Here is a 14910-nt window from a genome sequence, read left to right as displayed (position 1 = left end):
AACAAGACACGTCAGGGCAACTAAACAAACATAATCTGTGACCTGCTCCCTTTAACTGGTACTTCAGTGTGATGAGCTCATTAAGGGTAAATCTGCTAACACTCATTTCATGCTGGCAGAAAACTGGTTTGTGGTGCATGCTGTCATCTCAACAGGAGATCAAGAGATACCCAGCTCTGACATGACCCATTATTACTAAATAGCAAATTTGTGTAGTTACTTGTGTTTCATGAAAATGCCTGATGCACATGAAAGGAAACCTTTTGAACCCTAAGCTCATTATTTTTTTTTAATTCATCAAATTTGCAGGCAGACTGCTGTACAGTCCAGCGCTCAGCATTCTCTTGTCAACTGCCTAATGAATATGGATGTTATTTGTGCTGCTCTTTTGGGGCAAAGGCCCAAATCCTGATGCCTGTGTCTCCCCCTTGGCATTAACTAGATTTGCAGCAATTAGGGCCCAATCTTGTGAAGTGTTGAGAGCCCTTAACTCCGCTGATTATAGCAGACTTGGCATCCTGACCAAAAAGGCCATTATGCCAATGGAAGTAAGCAGAAGATCTTGGCATGGAACCAGTTCTATGCAGTCATTTTTCCAGCTTTTTGTGTACAGTTTCTGTTCCTAAATAAAAAAGAGTTTGTATATTTCCATTCATTCAACACCAGTTCCATTTTAAAATGTTATTTATTTATTTATATATATACTTTTTATTTTTTATTTATTTATTTTTTCTTTGCTTGGGGCTGATTTACTTTCCTGAAGAGCATAGATTTTCTTTGGACTGAAGTCTTAGCACACAGAATTGATCAACCTCTGTAGGTGAATATATACTTGATAGCCCAAACGCTTGATATGTGGAGTTACATATTCCTTACTTTCCTGCTTAAATGTATTCAGCCTTAGCAGTAGTTCACTACCGAGCACTAATCAAATGGTAGCAAAAATTATTATTATTATTTTTTTCCAACACAGATTCAGATTTTTAAAATATAATGCAAAATATGAGCATTTATGATAGGCTTTTTTTTTTTTTTTAAATTGCAGTTTAGTGATAGACACGTATTACCATAGCCTATGGGAAAGATAGTCTTAAAACCTTTTGTAGACAGGGGATTTCAACATCTTTATAAGATGAGTTACAAATCAGAGAATCAGAGGTGTTCCGGATAACAAAGACAAACAGCAAGCAATTAGCACTGTTTCATGTAGCAGTGCTGTGCACAGTGTAGTACGGGCTGTTATGCATGGTTGTAATCAGCAGGTTTCCAGAGAAAACTTTATCAAAACTCAGGTACAAAAAATGTGGTGGCTTCCCTTCGGTTATTCGCCTTTTCCCTCATGAGATCCATCTAGTCTTCTTAAATATGGAGTAGAATCATAGAATCATAGAATATCCTGAGTTGGAAGGGACCCTTAAGGATCATCAAGTCCAACTCTTGACACCGCACAGGTCTACCCAAAAGTTCAGACCATGTGACTAAGTGCACAGTCCAATCTCTTCTTAAATTCAGACAGGCTCGGTGCAGTGACCACTTCCCTGGGGAGCCTGTTCCAGTGTGCAACCACTCTCTCTGTGAAGAACCCCCTCCTGATATCAAGCCTAAACTTCCCCTGCCTCAGCTTAACCCCGTTCCCGCAGGTCCTGTCGCTGGTGTTAATGGAGAAAAGGTCTCCTGCCTCTCGACACCCCCTTACGAGGAAGTTGTAGACTGCGATGAGGTCTCCCCTCAGCCTCCTCTTCTCCAGGCTGAACAGGCCCAGTGCCCTCAGCCATTCCTCGTACGTCTTCCCCTCCAGGCCTTTCACCATCTTCGTAGCCCTCCTCTGGACACTCTCCAACAGTTTCATGTCCTTTTTATACTGTGGTGCCCAGAACTGCACACAGTACTCGAGGTGAGGCCGCACCAGCGCAGAGTAGAGCGGGACAATCACCTCCCTCGACCTACTAGCGATGCTGTGCTTGATGCACCCCAGGACACGGTTGGCCCTCCTGGCTGCCAGGGCACACTGCTGGCTCATATTCAACTTGCTGTCTACCACGACCCCCAGATCCCTCTCTTCTAGGCTGCTCTCCAGCGTCTCATCGCCCAGTCTGTACGTGCAGCCAGGGTTTCCCCGTCCCAGGTGCAGGACCCGGCACTTGCTCTTATTGAACTTCATGCGGTTGGTGATCGCCCAGCTCTCCAACCTATCCAGATCCCTCTGCAAGGCCTTTCCACCCTCATTCGAGTCCACAACTCCTCCAAGTTTGGTGTCATCAGCAAACTTGCTCAAAATACCTTCTATTCCTACATCCAGATCGTTTATAAAAATATTGAAAAGTACTGGCCCTAAAATGGAGCCTGGAGGGACCCCACTGGTGACCGCCCGCCAGCCTAGTAGATTTACTCTTTCCTAGTCTGTTGAGTCACTTAACCAAAAGGTTCTAGTCAAAGACAAAATCCACTTGAGAAAATGAAAGATACTTAGAATTAAAAAAAAAGAAAACAACAAAGAACCAGTCAACTGATGACTAGTGACAGTTATGGTGAGAAGGGACAAAGAAATGAGTCAGTTGTAGAGCCTTCCTACTTAGTAAAAGGAAAGGAAAACGAAGCACTGGAAAAATAATTGTGAAATCTTTATAATTGGAAACATGAGTTGATCCTGCTTTGGATCTCTTCTGGGTTTTCCTTCCAGACCTATTTTCTGCCATTACCATCATTTCACCCACAGAAACAGCCAGAAGATTCCTGCAAGCCCAAAACTGCTGGGTGCTTTATTTGTAGTCTGAGTTTCTGCATCTATGCTTTCCTGTCCCCAAGGCCCAACGCACACTCATATCAATCAACCATGCATGTAATTTGTTACTGAATTTGTTGCTGGGTGTGCTGTCAGGGCTGTCTCTGGAGCAAGCCAGAACAAACTCGGAGGGCATGCCACTCAAGGGTGCACTTGGCTGTTGTACACATAAGCTCCAGGACTCTGCCCAGATGAGCACCTCCCATCTAGTCCATCTGCTCTCACAGAGGTATTGCGTGGCTGATAGCCAGCGGGCCAGATGGTACTGAGTACTTCCCTAGAAGAGTCCCAGCATCAGCTGCAACAAGAGGAGGAGTTTCTAAGCTCTCTGAACACAGGCCAAGTTTCAGTTGCCTCTAACAAAGTGTAAATGCAAAATGTCAGGTTTGGGGAGTTCTCTGGGGCAGGTCAGGTCTAACGCAAGTCAGTTCTACCATATATTGATACAAGGTTGATTTGCCTACGTTCAACTTTCCTTTACATTAAAGAGCTTACACAGGGAAGAGATTCCTTGCAGTGACTGATCTGTGTTTTGCTGGTCTGACTTTCACTGACCTTTTCAGACATCCTCCAGCAAAAACCAGCAATTCTTTCAGTTGCTGTTTTTGAAGTATATGTTCATTCAGGTCAAAAAGCTTTGTTTGTTTGTTTTAAAATGAGAAGAAAAAAATATAATTTCTGCATCTTTGTAGTTCGGCCTGTAGTTCTATTTGACACCTGGTGTTGAACCTTGTTGTCAGTCTCTGTGCTTTGCAAATTCCAAGTGCAATAACCACATCGTTAACAAGCCATTTGGGCCAGCTGAGATACAGACAGAGTTAGCATTGTCTTTTCCATATATGTCATCCAGTATGATTTCAGAAGCCTAGTTCCATGTTTAAAAATCTGAAAACAATTACTTAAGCCTTTTGTTTTGACAAAAGGGAGGGAATAATAGTTATACCTGAGACTGAAAGTGCCATGAAATAAAGGGCTAGCTTAGTGGAAGTGTAAGTAAATGATGCATGTCAGAGGCTACTAGAATTTATAAATAAAGCTGCTCTTATTTAAAATAGACTAGAGCAATGATAACAATAAAAAAGACCAAACTAAAGATTTCCACCTGGTCATTAACATGTAAATCAGTATCTTAATTAGAATTCCATTCAATACTGTTTTTTAGTCCTTATTCCTGTTTGCAGTATTATTGAAAATCATCAATTAGATTTCTTTTCCTGCTTTTAGTTGTTGGAAAGACTGAGCTGGCTTTAATTTTTTTATTTTATTTTATTTTTTTATTTTTTTTTATTCTCTGAATAGCAAGAAGGGATGGAGAACTGAGAGATAAGATCAAATGTTCCCAGTGCTTAACCTATAAAAACTAACAAGGAATATCGATGACTTTGTGTGTGGTATTGAAAACATGATCCAGGGGAGCCGTGTTTTACAGCTAGACAGTGTAAAAACCAAACAAAAAAGAGTTTTCTTTCTTTTTCAAAGCAGACCTGTCAGGTCTCACACTGTTCACAAGCAGCTGCAGTCTCATGCAGAGTCCTAAATCAGGGGCAGAGAGAAGTAGCTCCTGGGCACACTTTGTGCCCTGTTAAACTGTTAGCTCTCATCAGCCTGGTTTCTCCTTGTGTGTTCTTTCTTCCTTATGTCACCCATTGTGGACCATAGAGCCTGGGTAACATGAAGCAGACATTGATTTTTCAGGATTCAGACTTGTTACAGATGGGTGGAGACACAAAATCTAGTTTCCAAAGCATTATATCTCTCTGACAGGTCTTGTTTCTTTTGAGATTGGGTCTGTGATACCACAGGAGTCAGGGTTACTCTGATCAGCTTGCTTGCTGCTGACTACTAATGGATACAGTCAAGGGTGAAATGTGCTGTGGAAGCACAATGAACAATACACTAAAACAGAAATCATGGTAATTCATTGAGAACCGAATTCCACAGATGCAAACTTTCACTACTTGAGCTAAAAAATAAAATAAAATAAATGCCATGTTGGGTTTGCCAGTATGTTATCAGCCCCAGTCAGTTATCCATGTGAGACAATTACAAAAGCTGAACTTGCAATAATTCCCGTCCTTCATCATCCTTTGTAGTCTGGCCACCACTGATCTGCCAAATTCTTGCCTTGAAGTGACAGCCTCTAATCATCCTTCTGAAGCCTCTCTCCTTATGGAGAATTGTATCTTGTGCATGGTAGTAGTGAATTTCCTGAACCTACATTTTCTAAGAACATAACAGAGGCAAGTTTTGTGGTGATAGTGTCTTTTACTAGATCAGCGATGTGGCTGGGAAAAACAGACAAGCTTGCTGAGCTTCTAGTCTCTTCCTTGGGTCATTAGAACTGTATCTTCTTCAGCTAGGAAGCACTCCCTCCTTTTCCTGGCAAGTACTCTTAGAAAGCTACCTAACTTCTCCTTTAATGTACAGTTTTTTCTTTATTATTTGCTGAAGGTATCATTGTCTCCTGCTGACAGCTTCTTTTCAACTGACATTCAGAAGACTTTCTGCCATCTGTTCCAGACCTTTCTGCTTTGGACAGAATTTGCATTTGAATTTTTGCATTCAGAATAAGCTCAGATGAAGAAAGCACGGTTTATCATTTTCCTTCCCCTGAATTAAAAATTGCAAGTGATCAAATTCACTTAGAAAAAAGACAGTTCTTTTTCAGTTCTTTTTTTTGTTCTTTTTTTTTTTTTTTTTTCTCCTTCTTTCAAGGGAAGCATTAGACCTCCAGGCTTCTTCTACCTCTGCTCAAAATAGAATTACTGAATGATCTGAAATACATCTACTTTTTTAAAAAAATCCACATTTAAAAGGTTTTAATGGTTCTTTTGAAAATCTTCCTGTTTTTCCCTTCTTCTTCCAGAAATGTTAGCAGAGAGCAATCAAATCTCATGTCTATTTATACTGTTTATCTCTGCATTTTCATCAGAATTGAGCTGATCCAGAAGTGAAGCTTGAATTAACACACTCAGTTCTTTTTCTTTAGGATTGTTTTAATATATATTAATTTTGCAAGTTAAGTATCTGTTTAAAATTGACTTGTCCTTGATGAGTTATGCTAAATTTATTTTTGAAGACTGAAGTTTTTCATTTGTTCACAGGAATACAGTTTAGTTAACAAGGACATTTTTTTTTTCCTCATTATCATTGCTGTACTGAAATGCAAAAACCTTGAAAACTCACAAGTGAAAAATCCTTAAGTGTCACAGCAGAAGACTGAGAGCTACCTTTTTTTTTTTTTTTATAAACGTTTGTTGACTTCAGCCTTAGGTGATTGTGAGGTTTGTGATCAAATCAAATATGATATTATTAAGCACACTCAGAAATGCTACAGGTGGTGTTATCTGCCAATCAGTCTTTTGAGGCTTTTGTGCTGCTACAGATAGAATAAGATCAGTTGATCATGTTACATGTATGACATTGTTTTTTCAAACCAGTGGAGGAGATCACTGTGAGGAAATGTCATCTGGCAGCATGTTATTCATAAAGCTGACTTATGCTGAAAACTCAGCAGGACTCTACAATCATATTATTCCTTCTTTTCTGCTCTCCCTTAGTTGGCTGGTAATATTTCTCAAGAAGCTCAAGCTGTTATTTCTATTCTGCTTGTTGCAGCCTGAAAAATATTTAGAGAGCAAGCTTAGGAGGATTAGAAAGGAGAAGATGGGGAGCTGGGCACAGATGGCATTGATAATAAAGCAAAGCAGCTGTCAATATTATCTCAGAATGAGTTATTAATGATTAGCACTCAAGTTTGATATGTTGACAAGAGCAAGCTTGCAGTTTGGAGTATGCTAACTTGCATGCCAAGAGCAATATGGCTAAAAGCAGAGAAAAGGGTCTAGCCTTTAAGAGTTTCTGATTGCTAACACTTCCTGCTTTTTTTTTTTTTTTTTCTCCCCACTAGGAGCTGTAATAATTTGCTGTAATGACTTACATAATGAGTTTATGGGTATTTGAAAAATGTAGGAAGAGAAAGCATACAGTAGAACTAGGTCATGAAGTTGGAACGAGTAACACCTGAAACATTTTGAACTTTGCCCTTTAGTCATGCTGAGGTCAGCATGCATCTGCAAGTATGTTGTTTATACAAATCAGAAGAGAATAATCTGTCATACAGTGATGGACTTGTTCAATAGCTTTCCATTCTCTTGAAGTACTAAGTGTGGGCTTTTTTCAGAATCAGAATATTGAACTAGGTAAACTGCTGGTGTGACACAGCTTAGTTCCCCTGCATGACTTTATTTATTGATGGAAAGAATGTGTTTTTTTTTTTTTTTTTTATTCATCTCTATCTCACCTAACAGTGCTATCCATTTCCTACTCTAGATCTCTAACTACAAAACAGTTACTGCAACTAGTCTTATTAGCCTGTGTTTGAGCCTGCATGAGTTATATGATGTGCAAAGAATATATTATGATACTGTGTTGTACAGAGCTGGAGTCTGAATGTCTCAAAGGAGTGTACTGAAACAAATGTCTCAATTGCATGCTTGTGATGAGCATATGCCATCCTGTACTTCAATTTAAAAAAAGAGAATAACACTGAGGTGACTATATCATATGTCCATCTGAAAAACTGTGAAAGAAATGAAAGTGAAAAAGGAAATTGTATCATCTAACAGAAAGAAGGAGGAAAAAAAAAAATTTTCTTAATCAGGGAGCTTTAGCTGAGGTTCTTCATGTCTGTCTGTATGTCTTCTCCACAAATTTTTGCATTTATTTTTTTCTCAAAGATATCAAAGGCAAACCCAACTTTCTTGGGGTAAGATTTTTTACTTAGATTTGTTTTTTTAAGATTATTTAAGTACACTGAACTTCACAATGTTCAGTTTACTTCTGAAAATGATGCTTATAAAATAAAATGTTACATTAGAATTTATTACAATGCTATATAAGTACTGTGGAAAAATCCAAATCAATAAATTCATTTGCCTTTAAACAAGCAACCTAGTAAAAGTTACAGGAAATGGAAGTTTTATCTGACAAGTTCTGTCTGCCTTCCCTGAAACCCATTTTTCATTTCTGTTGAGATATTCTTACATCATAGCATTCTAGTGTTTTGCTGAGGATGTCTGAGGCCACCTTGTCAAGATTTCTCATTGTGATTATTGAGATTTTAGTTGCAATTTAGTTGCAATTCTTTATCCTTTGATATTTCTTTGGCTTTCAGAGATGATTACTAATTGGCATTTACAGTTTAGAAAGCACTTACGCTGATTCTGGTGAGACTGTTGTTAGGTCCTCGAGTGCATCTCCCTTCTAGGAGTTCAGCTGGCTGAGTCCAAGATCAGCTCCTTTGCTGATAAGAGCTGTTGTCAATAAAGCTATAAGTGAGACCCTGCCCCTCCTTTCCCTTGGGAGCTGCTTTTAGTAGAGACTTTACTGCTCTCCCCACCCATGCAACTCCACAACTGTGCAGCAGCTATGTTTGTGCCTGATATCTCTGTGATTCTGACCCAGACCTGCTGTTTTTGCTTCCAGGTTGGCCTTGGATCTGCCTCCCCGCTCCTGGATGTCTGGGTAAGAACTGTGCTGTCTGACCCTGACCAGTCTCTGGACTCGATCCTTACCCAGACTTGCTTTGCATCCTGCTTCTTGGTCAGTGGGCTCACTGATTTCACTGGACCCACGGTCATGTTCAGCTCATAATTCACCTTCCCATGCAGAGCAGCCAGCCCTCACTGTTCCTGAAAACCATCAAGTACAAGCTATCAAAGTCAGTCAGTTTGGAAATGTCTGAGCCAATGATGCCTTTGTTGTTTGAGCTGATGGTGACTTTGTTGTAGATGATAAACATGAAGCTCTGACATCTCTAATATGAGGGATGAACTATCACATCGCTATATCCACCATCAGCTGCATTTGGAAATGGATCCAGGTAGAAGGTTAAAAACCATGATTTGAAACCATGGCTACAAGTACCAGTAAGCATGATTTTTTGTTTTGTTTTTAGAGGGTGTTTTTTAGGTTTCTGTGGTAGATCTGGACTGAAAGGTAAAACAAAATGAATAGTTTGGAAAGACCATTATCCACATGGTAAATGGGTATTTCTGACTTAGTGATTACTCTGAGAAAAGTTTACTCTGCTATATAAGCAGTTGTTATCATCACAGAGCTTCTGTGATGGCATATAATGTGCTGAATAAAGCATGTTACACTGTGGAAGAGCTTTGAGATGGGGGTGAGGTGGGTATGAGAAATGCATTGGAAGGTGTTGCAATTGTTGTTTAGGCACGGTCTGATTCAATTCAGTATGAGTGTGTGTACAGAAATTTGTTTCTGAGCAGTTTGAAAAAGAGGAGCTTTATTTGAAGAGAATTTGAAAGACAGATTCAAGTTAAGGTCTTCTTCCAGAACAATTTATACTCTGAGGACTGACTTGCTGTACAAGTACCTGGCTAGGGCAGTATGTGGTAAGGTCTTTTGCTTATAATATGATTATGTGCACTAAGGAGAACTTTACTCAAAGAAGTAATCTGTTTGTTAGATGAATGGTCTTGGTGGGTAGGAGTTATCTTTAGGTTGTTTGTCTGTGTTGTACACTTCTCCCAACAAGTGCACTGCTGTCTGCAATATTTAGGATGAGCTAGCTTTTTTGTGGAGGCATTGGTTTGTGTATTTTTTATGACACCGTTTTTGTGATGACTGTTAGCTCTGGGATACTGATGATGATGAATTAACCTGTATTTTAGCTTTTTGCATACTAGTAACAGCTTGGGGGGGGAGGAGGGAGGGGAAGTGGTGTTATCCTGTGGTTGTCTGACAATGCAAAGCGCAAAGTGTACAGTCCCTTTTAAGTCTTCCATGTTTTTCCTCTTGAATATTCAGGAACTGGAAAAAAACTTGGCTTACTTCATTTCATCAAGTCAGATTCGATATCCAACTAAATTTACTCAGCTGGATCTATACCAGAATTTAAGAATTTGGGCCCAAATGACAAAAAGTTAAATGCTGAATTAAACATATGGAAAGTTGATGGAGTTGATGGACTTGATCCATTTGTGCAATCTACTTACTGGTTTCCCATTTTCCACTGCATACTGCTTTTCTTGTCACATTCTTTACCACTGCTGCCAAATGTCCCAGCACATTTGGTCTTTTAAAAAAATGTGCCTGTATCTTACAGACTATTTTCAAGACAATGGTTCTTTCTGCGTGTCCTTTTTGGTGTGTTTCTGTTCTTATTTCACAGGTCTTCACCTTCTACACTTGCGAATACAGGAGTTTCAAAGAATTTTCCACGATGTCCAAAATCATGAGATGTCTGGGAAGTTAAAAAAGAGTCACCAAAGCTTGCTTAGTTTTCTGCTTTAAACCAAACTACTTGGAACCCCATGACTGAATGCAATAGCTGTCAAAAGTTGCTGACTATCTCTATATCCCTTGGTGTATCTGAAGGCAATTATATTTTCTACTGATGATGTAGTTTTCCAGGTAGGAACTACTGTATTCTATATGAATGAGTGGTTTGAATTCATTTCTCCAGGAAAGAAGTTGTCACCTAATAAACCTTAAGCCTTTCTTAGGTCTCTGCCTATATTGCCAGGTGAATGTTGTCATGCATGCCACTGATATCCAGAACTGCAGCCAGAAAGAGAAAGGAGAACACAATTGGGCACTGCTTTTTCTCTTGTTCATAGTCTGAGCAGACTGAGGGAATAGAAGAAGGAGCTTCCCTCTCAGTCAAGAAGTGGAGCAGAGATACTGTTCCTACTGACAGATTCTATTAGAAGCTGCTCTGGAAGACATCTGGGATTTTTACAGATGGTTCTACTGAAGTGATTTACTTCCAATATAGACCTCTCAGGTGTCCTATTTCTTCTTTACCCTCTTTTATGTTCACATTGGTCATTTCATGAACATGCCATCTTTTTCTGCATAGAGAGAATAACTTTCACCTTATTTTGACTCTTTATTCCTGAGAATACCAGCCCAGAGCTGTTTTGATTAGAACAGATAGACAGTTCTATGTGCCCAGATCGGATACCAAATTTGCAGCGAGTCTATTAGTTATGTTCATCACTGTGTGTTAGTCCTGCCATGAAATCTGTGTTATTCCTTTACTTTACTCAGTGACTTTTTTTTAGAAAGAAAAAAACACCATACAACAGCAAAATATATACCTGTGCAGATGACATAGAAAAGTACCACAAAAAAGTGCTGATTTAAATAATTCAGGAATGTTCTTTCACTGGGATGAGAGCAGTTCTGATCATTTGGGGAAGATATATTTCAAGTCTAAAAACTGCTCGTAATACATAGATGTAACGGAGTTCAAGATACTTTTCATGAAACACTGTCATCAGAAAAATATTTGCTAGTCAAAACATTCATTTTCACTTAGAATCTTAAGTGGCTGGGTATAAGTTAGATTAGAAGAAGTGTTACAGAGTATAGGATGATTTTTTTGTGGGATAGTGCAAAAAGAAAATGATATTGAAGTCTCATCTCTACTATTGGTTTTGGACAAATAAACTTATTCAGTACTAAGTGACTTTATTCACTGTAGTGACTTCTGAAAACATCTGTTTATTTTATGCTGAAGTTCAAACAAATTATTATGCTGGAGTAGTTCTACACCGTGAAAAAAATACAAAAAGGAGAGATGGACATCTTCAGTATCGTGGCTTAGGAATGAGGGAATTAGCGAGGCTTAAACAGGACAACTTTAAGGAGGTTTGTTCCAAATAAGTAATTAATCAGAATGTGGATAAATGTCTGAAAATGTGTCTTTCTTAGATCAGCAGATGTTGGACTGCATCAGGCTTTTCTTTCTGGAGAGAATTTTGAGGATCCTGATGTCATCAGAACATCCAACTTGAAGTTTACTCAAAAATATCTTACCAAAATTTGTGAGTGGGAAACACAGTTTCCTTTCATTGGAGGCTGAACAGTGACCATGACATGATTCTTCTTACCATGGATGGAATAGCTGGCTCCTTGAGCTTCCTCACAGCCTTGTTTTTCTGTTATTCTCTCTTAAGTCCTACCAAATGTATTAATTTCCTTCCTAATCCCATATTCATATAATTAGCTGATTTTTAACAATGAGTTTATATGTCTTAATATTGACACTGATTAAACTCCTACTTATATACTACCTGTTGATGTAACACTGAATTAAATTCTGGGACGCTAATAAGATACATTTCCAGGTAAATAGGAAAGGGACACTTTAAACTGTGAGAAGCTAGACATGGAACATTATTCAGGCCAATTGCATATTCAGCGTGTTTTGAGGCCACCTCTACAGATTACAATCAGTGGAAAATTTTCACAATTGGTCTCCTGGATTTTTAGATTTCCTACATCTGTTCCGGTCTAGCCGTAAGCATTTAATATACATGTGCATCTTCCTTCTGACCATTAAGCTTATTTCTTAAGGTTATCCTGTTTCTGCCCATCAATGTGGCTCTCCTGCACTTGGCATCTTCTTTTTGCTTGTGCCGCCTCAGACAACAATTTCTCCTTGACTATGTATTTTTTTGCCATATATATATAAGAATAAAATATCACAAGATACTTCTGCCAATATTTGCTCATATTTCAAACACACTCACTTTTCATGTGCTCACACCTTTCACGTGCTCACATCTTGCATAGTTTTCTGTGAATGTCCTAGAGATTCAGCTGACTAGCATGAAGGTACTATGTATGGTATTATATGCATAAGCTTTAAAAGAAAATGAAAATTAAATTTGGCAATATAAGTCTTTAATCCAGAAGTATGTAAACATTTATCCAGACTGGGAATAAAGATCTCATGTAGCTTATTGGAACAATTAGCTAGTCAACAGTTCAGTAAGCCTTCTTAAAGAACTTGCACGTGTGAATAACCCTGAGCACAAAAATCTATCAAGCTCCATCTTTGGTACTTTCCTGATTTGGAACTATAACAAATACCAAAACGCTCACAGAAAACTACTCAGCCCAGTTTAAGGAGCTTGAAAGTTCTGCAGTTATTGATTACACAATTTTTTTTTTGTTTTAGCAGATTCAGGAGAGCTCTGCCATTGTGGTCACTGCTGTTCCACTAGTAAGAGATGTCTGATAGTACTCGTTTCCATTTATCTTTTAGACTTTGGACATGTCCAACTCTTCTAAAGGCAGACAATACAAAGGGCAGCGTAAAGAAAACTGTTTCACTTTTATTGTAATGCAAAGAGGAAAAAGGCCCAAATCAAGTAGAGTACTCACTGAGGCAGGCATGCACAGAAAGGGGAAAGGAAATACCCCAGTATCTTACTCTAGACAGAAAAGTCAATGACAGAAAAGTTGGAGAACAGATGTTTCTTAGGCTTGGGTCATGAGCAGAGCTTATTTTGTGTTGTGCTAGTTTTATAAATGAAGTTTGCTATTTCTGATTCTGCAAGAGATGGACTTGGTCCTATCTACTGAAGATGGTCTGCTTAAAACAGAAGTTGCAGAAGCCTCAGCACCTATTTTTATTTTAAATGGTTGTAGGTACAAATCTTGGTTTCCTATAAATGCATATCTTACTGCTGGCTATTGCTGTTATCTGTTGACGTGGGGTTCACTGAAGCATGAGCATAGATGGAGGGTGACTGTTGCCTCCCTAGCCCTGTTAATACCTGTTAATACAACCCTACACTCAAAAAGTAACTGGCTCCAAATACAGGAAGGACAATGATTAATCAAGTAGATGAACTAAGGCAGAAGTTTCAAATTGCTGCCCAATGGCAGCATTTTGAACATAACAGAATGAGGAATTAAAAAGAAATATTTACCTATCTTATATGAATAGCCTAATTTCTACTTATTTTTCCCCTCAGGAACTGACAGGTGTGGTAACAGAAGAAACCACAGTAAATGGGGTAGGCTGTTGGTCTTTCTTTGTAGCATAGCTCCCATCATTTGAGTTAATTCATTAGAAGGAAAAGGCTGCTGTGAAACGGTTCTGAAACCAGGTCTTCCAATCTACTGTCAGAAATCAGATGCCTAAGCCTTTGTGACAGTAGTAAATATTCATTTTAATTTGCTTGATTCTGATTCATATAGAGTTTTATATTTTATTTTATTATTTATAGGCTTACAGCATGAATCAATATGACATATTGCTGGGTTCTTATAAATAATGTACAAGAGGATTACACAGAGTGATAAAATTATAGTGATTTATTTTCTGCAGCTACATGCAACTACAAGGAGCTCAGAGAGAATTTAAGGCATGCTAAACCTGCTGTACTCTTTTGTGTATTTATCTTCACAATGCTCCTGTAAACTAGTTTAGTATTTTTATGTGTATTTTAGAGAGAAGTAAGGGAAGAAAAGAGATGAAGTTAGCGCTGAAGTCAATAGACATGACGGGAACATTGGCTTCCTAGGTTAAGGCTTTAACTTTCTTCTGTAACTAGGCAAATTCATATTTCATCAGGTTCAGGACAGGTAAGTTACTGAAACTAACATTGGTGAAAAGTTTTATTATTGTTTAATTGAATTATTGTCTAATGGAACTGAATCCCTATCATATTTAATTAAAATAACCTGAGGTATATTTGATATTGAGATAAAATGTCCACTCTAATATCATAGCTGATTTTAAAATCACCTTTGCTTGGGGGTTTATTAGATTAAAATAATCCTCTCTTCCTTCACCTACTCTTCTTTTAATTCCACAGAAACTTGCTTTCTCCATGGACATGTGTCCCATAGCTAGGAGGTAGACCACATTTTCTCTTCATATTATTTTTCAAGTGCTTACTTTATTAGGTAGGTTTTCTGTGAGATCACTGTTAATTATCTCTGGAGGTAATGATTTGGCAAAGGTTAATGACTTGCCTCATATAGGAAAAACTGCAGTTGAGTTCTACCTCTAAATGAAAGTGTTGATTCCTATGGGCAAAGAACCTTTTTGGCTCAACTAAACTTTAAATGGAATAATTTAAAGACTGAGACACCTGCACTCATTTGGAATATTTTGAATACACACCCTTAATGTATTTTCTATTGTATACACACAGAAGAATAGGTCTATATAAATTTATTTTTGACTAGAAGATGTAAATATTTAACTTGCATAAGAACTGTGACAACTTTTATATGTAACAGTCCATTACTCTGCTGCACCAGCTTTCACAGAAAACAGATCTGAGCAGTATGCA

At 38.3% G+C, this 14910-nt stretch overlaps 1 long non-coding RNA gene across 2 annotated transcripts in view; it reads left to right on the top strand.

The window, feature by feature from the left end:
* LOC137858163 (uncharacterized) overlaps nt 1-12298 on the top strand; it is a 29640-nt gene extending 17342 nt beyond the window's left edge. Inside the window, exons 3-6 of one of the 2 annotated variants that reach the window (XR_011097538.1) lie at nt 8270-8308; nt 8455-8712; nt 9981-10222; nt 11528-12298. This is a non-coding gene — a long non-coding RNA (uncharacterized lncRNA). Of the gene's footprint in view, nt 1-8269; nt 8713-9980; nt 10223-11527 lie in introns of both variants that reach the window. The other variant, XR_011097536.1, reaches the window with a different exon arrangement.
* The last annotated feature ends 2612 nt before the right edge of the window (nt 12299-14910 follow it).

This window comes from Anas acuta, chromosome 5, assembly GCF_963932015.1.
Source record: "Anas acuta chromosome 5, bAnaAcu1.1, whole genome shotgun sequence".
Classification (NCBI taxonomy): domain Eukaryota; kingdom Metazoa; phylum Chordata; class Aves; order Anseriformes; family Anatidae; genus Anas; species Anas acuta.
The sequence above is the reverse complement of the archived record's forward strand: the minus strand, read 5'-3'. Positions and strand labels throughout refer to the sequence as shown.